The sequence below is a fragment of the Myotis lucifugus genome, unplaced genomic scaffold, assembly GCF_000147115.1.
Source record: "Myotis lucifugus unplaced genomic scaffold, Myoluc2.0 scaffold_19, whole genome shotgun sequence".
Taxonomy (NCBI): domain Eukaryota; kingdom Metazoa; phylum Chordata; class Mammalia; order Chiroptera; family Vespertilionidae; genus Myotis; species Myotis lucifugus.
In genome coordinates this window covers 1,325,160-1,333,507 of record NW_005871067.1, presented here as the reverse complement: position 1 = coordinate 1,333,507, position 8,348 = coordinate 1,325,160, and the positions used below count along the sequence as shown (strand labels likewise).

Here is an 8,348-nt window from a genome sequence, read left to right as displayed (position 1 = left end):
TCTCAGGGACATGAAGAAGCCAGGGACAGAGTCTGTCCTGTACTTAAAGATGGAGACTGCTCTGCCACCCACACCTAAGCTATTTACCCAAAAGCAAAGTGGCCAACACTAACGTCACTCTTCAAGCACTACCAGGCACCAAAGTGGCGGTGAATCAGTGAGCGCAGACGTGCTGCCTGCCCCTTGCCCGATGCCACAGCATCCTATGGGGCCTGGAACAGATCCTGTGTCTTCAGCAGCAGCAGCTATAGAAGATCCAGCTCACTGAGCAGATCCACGTCCAGGCGAACATGCAGGCCTAGCCAGAGCTGACACCCTGAAGACCTTAGGCAGCCACGTGTCCCAGCAGGTTTCTGCGGCCTTGGTTTTGCTCAGCCAGAAAGCTGGAAGCCAAGGTCTGTCTCTGGACACCTTGAAACAAGCCAAGCTACCTCACACAAACATCTCATCCACCACCAGCTCTGTGTCCTCAGGGCTGCTGTCCTTCGCCCTGAGGCCGGATGGGCCGAGGGTGCTCCCAAACCACATCCCTGGTGCTTTGATACCCCCAGCCCCAAGCTCTGTGCTCTTCTAGAGCCCTTTCTCCACTGTGGTGTTAGACCCATCCGAGAAAGGGAAAGGGAAGCCGCCCAACGTGTCTCCAGTGGATGTCAAAACCAAAGATGAGGCCACCCTCTTACAGGCAAAATTTTAGTAGCAAGGTTTTGGGGACTGATAACTCCTTGCAAATCCACCTCCGTTCCCATTCTGGAGAGAGACCCTTCATGTGCTCTGTCTGTGGCCACTGGTTCACCACTAAGGGCAACCTCAAGGTACACTTTCATCGACACCCCAGGGGAAGACACACCCCAACTGTTTGCCAAGTTCCACGAAAAAATGATGGCAGGCAATAGTGTTAGCTATGCACTCTCTGTACCTCTCCTCATAGATGAATTGAGTCTCTCTCTAGACAGCAAACCTGTCCTGGTCACAGGGACACCCAGTGCAGGTCTTTCTCAGATTCTCTCTTTGGGGACTACCCCCAAGGACCTAATGGGTGTCCCACTGGTCACCGACCTGTAGCCTGGGCCTTCTCCAGAAAGTGAGGATGGACCCCTACTCTCCAGGGTGGGCCAAACCATAATTCCCAAGGGTTGGTAGTTTCTAAGGGAAAGGGGCACCCGAGCTAGGGTCAGAAACCCTCAAGTTGCAGCAGCTGGTGGAGAACATTGGCAAGGCCACCACCAACCCCAACCCCAACAAATGTATCATTTGCCACTGAGTCTTAAGCGGCTAAAGCTCCCTCAAAATGCATTACCACACCCCACACTGAGGAGAGGCGATTCTGCTGTAAGATCTGTGATCAAGCCTTCTCAACCAAAGGCAACCTGAAGACACACCGAACCAACACCTCCATGAAGACCAGTATTCATGCCCCATCTGCCAGAAGTTTACCAATGCAGTCATGTTGCAGCAACATATTCAGATGCACATGATGGTCAGATTCCCAACACACCCCACTGGAGAGTCCCTGTGACTTTATGGATCCTGAGTTGATGACGGTCAGTGAGAATGGCAGCACCAGTGCCATCTGTCACGATGACACTATTGAAAGCATCAATGTAGACAAAGTTGCCTCCCAGGTTGCTCCCAGCAACTCCTGGAAGGCCCCCATGCCTCTTCCCAGCATCCACTCCACATCACACACTCCAGGGTTCACCATAATGCCCCCCTCCCTCCCAGATGCCTTGGGGAAGGTGGGTCCTGCTCCAGTGGTCCTGCAGCAGCAGAGAAAATGATTCAGTGGAGAGCGATGGCTCTTTCTCCTCAGTGATGGGAAATCAGGAGTATCAGGGCCAAAGTCCAATCATCCTGGAGAACACATCCTTTCAGCCCTCTCCCGGGCCAATGGCCAAGCAGAAAGCATCAAGTCCTAGTCTCCTGATGCTGGTGGCAAGCAGACAGCGTGGACAATAGCCACACTGAGGTGGAAGGCCAGAGCAGTCTCCTGTCAACATCTGTCTGAGCCCAGACAACCTATGTCAAAGTCAAAGTTCCTGGTGCATTTGGACCTGCGACCATGTCTCCAGGCATGCCATCTTTGCTAGTGGTCCAGTCACATAGCCAGGGCAAAAAGCATGCCTGCACATGGTGTGGGAAGAACTTCTCATTGGCCAGTGCCCTCCAGATGCATGAGCTGACTCACAGTGGGGAGAAATCTTTTGTGTGTAACATATGTGGGCAAACTTTCACCACCAAAGGCAACTTGAAGGTCCACTATATGACACATGGCACCAAAAACAGCAGAAGGAAGCTGGTCATTGAGAACACCATGACTCTTCTGGGAACAGGCACAAAGAGGGTCCCAGAGATGTTTCCCAAGGAAATCATGGCCCCTTCAGTGAACGTGAACTGTGTTGTGTGGAACCAGTACACCATCATGCTCAACTGTGTGATCTGGCCATGAAGACCAACCAGATCTCCATGATCCAGAGCAGAGGCATTCCTACTCTCCCAGTTTTCCTGGGGGCCACTCTCTCCAATGGCTCCACTGGAACTGGACCTTTTGTTGTTGTTGTTTTAAGAACCCATTTCCTCCTGTTTGTTTTTTTACTTATGTGCAAATGTTTACAATTGTGAACACAACTTAGACTCATCCTACAATCACGATGTTGCTATGCTGCTTTGTAAAACAAAACAAAACAAAACAAAAACCCCCACACATACAAAACAAATACAGACTAGTAATTTTTATTTTTATTTTTGAAAGAAGTGTATGTAATAAGCAAATGCTGAAACTTTGCCCTAATGGTTTAAGGAGGAAGAAGGAAAGACCCTAATTTCTGGGTGGAGGAGTCTTTTCCCATCAGTGTGTAAATGTAGATCAAAACTTATATAAAGCCCTAACCAGTTTGGCTCAGTGGATAGAGTGTCGGCCTGCGAACCCAAGGGTCCCTGGTTTGATCCCGATCCAGGGCACAGACCTCTCGCACATACTGCGGTTGCAGGCTCCTCCCTAGCCCCGGTCCTGGTCAGAGCTCGTGCAGGAGGCAACCAATGGATGTGCTTTTCTCACATTGACATTTTTCTGTCTTTCCCTCTCTCTAAACATCAATGGAAAAATATCAAGTGAGGATTTAAAAAAACAAAAGCCATATCAAAGTTGGTCTCTGAGTTACTGCACCTGACTTTAGGATAAAAAATATATATGTATTTCCCAAGTTGTGCCTTTCCTTCTGGAATTGTAAGTGAACACAATACTAGTATCTGTTTACACTGTGAAGTAGATATAGTTAGAGGACACACTGGATGCTTTCTCACTGTTATACCTTGTGAATGTATGATCTATGGAGAAAACCTGCTGATGTTGACAGTTGGAAAATAAATTTTGGATACCCCCCTCCAAAAACAAATCCCCCCAAAACCTGAGATTGATCTTTGATTGCTCTTTCTACCCCACATCCAACCCATCAACACATCCTGTTGGCTCTTTGAATTGCAAATGAGAGTAATCCAACTACTTTCTCACACCTCCACAGTTATCAATCCCTCTGGGGGGTTGGGGGGTGCCCAACTCTAAGGAGACTAGAATGCATCTACTCTGACCAATTGTAGTCATGTTTCACACTTCAGTGATCCTTTTAAAACTCAGACTAGATCATGTTACTCCCTTGCCTGAAACCACCAGTGGCTTCCCATTATTCTCATGTGCAGAGAGGGGCCTCAATATGGCCCACAGAGCCATAGATCTGGCTTCCATCAACCTCTTTAACCTCATTTTCTAACTCTTCCCTTGCTCACTCTGCTTAACCACACTGGCCTCTTCCTTGTCCTCATTCATGCTAAGTACTTTCATTCCTCAGGACTTTTGTTCTCTTCATCCCAGTCACAAAGGTAACAACTCCTTAACTTCATTGAAGTTCCTGCTCAAAGTCCCCACCTCCAAGAATCCTTCCAAGTCCATTGGGTCTAAAATAGTCCTCCCAATTCACCATCCACTTTTCTTCTCAATAAGGCCATGTGATGTCATTATTTGCAGATTTTATATTTGTGAATTTGCCTGTCCAAAATTTAGAAAAATGTTGAGTTGCCCAACACTTATGTTCCTAGCTGAGGTCTAACAAGCCAACACTGCCTTTGTTTTAGTTCTGTAAAGTTAGTGGCGCAGGAAAACAAAGAGAGTTGAGTCAGCCAGAGAAGAAAGAAAAGGAAAGGTTTAATCTGCTTCCCCGGGCTAAATCCATGAGCCCCAAAGGCAGGGCCAGTGAATTTGTGCCAACAGGGAAGGGGGGGCTCCTTTTTATACAGGTGTTTAATGAGGGGCGGGGGGCATGAGCTGAGGAAGTTCCCGCTGTGGGGGTCGTCACGGTATTCAGCTGAGGAAGTTCCCGCCGTGGGAGTCGGCATGTTGACCTAACATCCCAGCCTTTTGGTGATGGGGGCGCCGGTTTGTTCTGACTACTTCCAGCTGACCAGGGACGATGAGGGGGTGGGCGATTTAAAGGCCAGGGTCAGGCAGAGGCAGGTCGAAGGGTAGCCGAGTGTAGGGATGGAGCAGGAGCTGATTTACAGTCACCCATGACATCTCCATGATCCGGGAGCAGATGAACTTGAGGAGGCAGGGGGCTAGGAGAAAAAAAACACAGATGAGAATCAGGGGCCCTATCATGGGTAGGACCCAGGTAGCTAAGGGGCTTTGGAACCAGCCGAAAAGAGAGTTGTCCCGGAGTGTCTCGCATGTAGTTCTTCTGCACATTTTGCTCCACTACTCCGGACTCATTGATTTAGTAGCAGCATTCCTCCTGAAGGAATATGCAGGTTCCTCCTTTTTCTGCAGTCAGAAGGTCTGAGGCGCACACTGGTTCTGTAGGGCTACCTGGGCTACTGATGTTACCTGCCGCTTTAGGGAGGCTAAAGAGGCGGTATTAGACTCCAGAGCTAACTGGAGCTTGTCATTGAAATCCTGAGCAGAGACCAGACTGTTCCTGAGGGCCCCCCCTGGCGAGGCCTACTGAGGCAGTGATACTCACCCCTAACATGGCAGGCCTGGGGGCGGGATGAAGGGAGCAGCCAGGCGACCTCCAACTCTCCATACAAGGTTAGTTGGGGAACTACTGTGACTATGAAGCAAGGCCTGGGGTCAGAGGAGTTTATGCAGTTGCTTAAGGTGCCATTGCACCAAAAGAAGGTACCCGGGCTGGCCTTGGTGAGACTGGCTGCAGTGTGGTTTTGGGTACAGTTCCAAGTGACTCATCCCCCAGTTACCAGATTACTGGTCTGGTAGCATATCTGTGGGGGTAGGGTGGGCTCTGGAGTTTCGGGAGGCATCATGGACCTTGAACCTCCACACATAAGTGGGTGAGGGTGGGTGTAGGTTACTCAGGGCCAGGAGGAGAAGGAGGAGGGGGAGGGCGACTAAGGCGACCTTAGTGGGGCCCAACACCTCACATTCATAGAAGTCATGCTGCTCCGGGGTCCTCTTGAGTCTGGAGAGGTGGTGCCATGACGGGTCGCCAAGCAGCTTGGCCACAGTGGGTGTTGTGAGGATTACAGTGTGAGGTCTTGTCCGCCTAGGCTCCAAAGTTTTTGGATGTAGATTCTTTTTTTTTTTTTTTTTTTTTTTTTTTTTTAGCACCAAGCAACAAATGTAACAAACATGGTTGCTTTTTTTTGGATGTAGATTCTTAAGGAGGACCGAGTCCCCAGGGTAAATGGCTGGTCCTCACGAGCCCTGGTCGGTCGGCTCTGGCTTGGGCAGAAACCTGTCTGTGTGTCCTCGGAGCAGCTGCCTGAGTAAGGACAGACATGGGAGATACGTACCCAGGGGAGGAGGATCAGTAGGAGACGGTGGTTGAGCAAGAAGGGTCTCCCATATCGGAGTTCAAAAGGGCTTAAGAAGGTGGGGCTCCTTGGTGTAGCCCGGATTCTGGTCAGGGCCATGAGCAGGAGGTTCGGCCAGGAGCTGCGCATTTCTAGAAAGAGAGTTTAGTTAGATGGTCCAATAGGTTGGAATTGAGTGGCTATGATGAGGGTTCGAGCCAGTGACAGACAAATCCAGCAGGATGTAGAGAATGAGGGAATGATGTTAGAGAGTAGATGGAAAGTTGTGTTGATGAGGGTGGGCAAAGGAGTAGCTCCAGGGTTCATAAATAGAGAGTGACACTAGAGGATTTCCCATCCCAGACAGTAGAATTGATGACTCCCTTATCATTCCATGTCCGTTTCACTTAAAATATTAAAAACCTGAGCTTCTTCCAGAGTAAAAATTGGAGGATCCCTTGCCAGGTAAGAGCCTGTGAGGAATGATGGGTCATCAGGTTCTGGATGGTGTTGCTGAGTCCTCTTCAGGGATGGTGGGAGGCATTTGGTGAGCCTGAGAGAGGTAGGTATTGCAGTGAAAGTGGGAGGGAATGTTAGAATGTGCTGTTATCCAAGGGAAAAGAAAAAGGGAAGGAAAGGAGCAGTGGAATCCAGGGACCTGGATATGAGGCTGGAGAAAAGGTGGTGGGGGGGGAGGGAGCAGGCTCCCCTGTTCCCAAGCCTCTAGCCACTTGGATTTTAAAGCTGCTGATTTTTTTCCCCTAGAGATAATGATCTCAGTTTCTGATAATAGCTGGACTATTGAGTAAACCTGTGCAGTCAGGAAAGTTTCCTTTTGGAAGGGTGGGGTGGGGGGGGGGTGAGAAGGCACCGAGGTCAGAGCAGTTTTAAGGAAATTAAAGGGGATGCCCTTTAATGCCCATTAAAGTTGGCCGTGGGATCTACTAGGCTCAGTGAGGGGGTCCCTTTGCCATGTCACCTCATAGAAGAGCTTTGCAAGAAGACTACAGTTGTGAACCCGGAGGTGAGAGTACCTAGTGAGCCTGAGGAAGGAGAACATTTCTTGTTCAGAGGAGGGGTCAGTCACAGAGGTGATAAGGAGATAAGGCATCTACAGTCCAAGGAATGGCGCAGCCCTGTGGGGTGAGAGAGCGAAACTGAGGTAGGTGACTGTGGTCTGGGACAGCTGGGCCCCATAAGGGGACGCCTGGCAGTGGGGGATTGGCGTCCCCATGGAGGGGGCCAGGAGCAAAAGGAGCAAGGAGGCTGAAGGGCTCCGAGTGAGCTGCAGAGTGGCCTCTAGTTTGGTGAGAATATCTCGTCCTAAAAGGGGTACGGGGCACGAAGGCATGACTAAGAAGAAGTGGGTTATAGGGCTATCATCAAGGAGACAGGGAAGGGGTCTGGTGGTCAGCAGGCAGATGAATTTGCCGTCAATACCCATGACCAAGATCGTAGAAGGAAAAAGGGGCCCTGAAAAGGAGGGCAGGACAGAGAAGGTAGCCCCCGTGTCGACCAGGAAGGAGACCCACATACCCACCACCTTCAGCGTGACCCTGGGCTTGGCGAGGGTGATGGGGGTCGTCAAGTCCAGGCTCCTTCAGTCTTCGTCCAGTCCCAGCATGGCCAGGAGTGGGTCATGACCTGGAAGGGCAGCCCCTCCATGCAGGGGCGCAGAGGGCCCACCACTTTTCCAGGGGCAGTCACTTTTCCAGTGACCGCTTTGACCGCACACCGGGCAGGGCTTGGTTGGAGCCCAGGGCTGGGGGCACTGCTTTGCCCCAGTGGCCTTCATTTCCACATTTGAAGCATTCTCTGGGTGGCGTTTGTCCTTGCACCCCCACCAAGCACAGCCCCCTTGGGGCCATGGGCAGCTGCTGTCGGCCGCAGAGCCACAACCAGGACTTGAGTTTGCAGGTCAACCTTCTGTCGAAGGCGGGCCTCTCAATATAACTCTGCCTGCTCCTCACAGGCATTAAAAACTTTAAAGGCCATGTTCACTGGATCTTGGACCAGGATCTGAGGGCCATTCTCAGCCTTTTTTAACTTTTTTCCCCAAATATCTGGGGCCAACTGCGAAATGAAGTGGGTGGCTAGGAGCTGGAAGGAAAGAATGGGACGTGGACTCGGACTATGCCCTCAGTTTCTGCTGCCTCCCTCAGGGGTAGAATGAATGCAGACATGGAAGAGGCTGTTGAGGAAGGCGGTCTTTGGGTGGCCTGAGAATGAGTGTTAGTTGGGAAAGGCTGTTTTGGAGCTCACATTCTCAGGATTTGGGCTCTCAGGGATAAGGGAGAAGGTGGCTACTGGTTAAGGGTCTGAAGAGAAAGAGCCAAGGCATTTTTTCAATTTGAGGAAGATCAGAAAGTGAGAGAATGGCTACTCAGATAATATCCTTCTCAGCTGCAACCTCTCGCAAAGGGAACTGGCCGGCCACCTGTGAAATCAATTGCTGGCAGTCATGGGGGCAGAGATTCGGCGGAGCGCACAGGGGAAAGGCGAGCAGTAGAATTCTTCAGAGGGTACAGCGTGGGGCACAGGTTTCTATG

The 8,348-nt window shown here is 50.6% G+C and overlaps 1 long non-coding RNA gene and 1 pseudogene across 1 annotated transcript; one reads left to right on the top strand and one right to left on the bottom strand.

Moving 5' to 3' along the window:
• The first annotated feature begins 10 nt into the window (after positions 1 to 10).
• On the top strand, positions 11 to 2,619 carry LOC102419988 (annotated as a pseudogene).
• Positions 2,620 to 4,175: 1,556 nt separating this feature from the next.
• LOC106696535 lies at positions 4,176 to 8,284 on the bottom strand. Its single transcript, XR_001347487.2, has 2 exons — positions 5,428 to 8,284; positions 4,176 to 4,605 (listed from the first exon to the last, which is right to left on the bottom strand). It is a non-coding gene; the product is annotated as an uncharacterized LOC106696535 (long non-coding RNA).
• Positions 8,285 to 8,348: the final 64 nt, after the last annotated feature.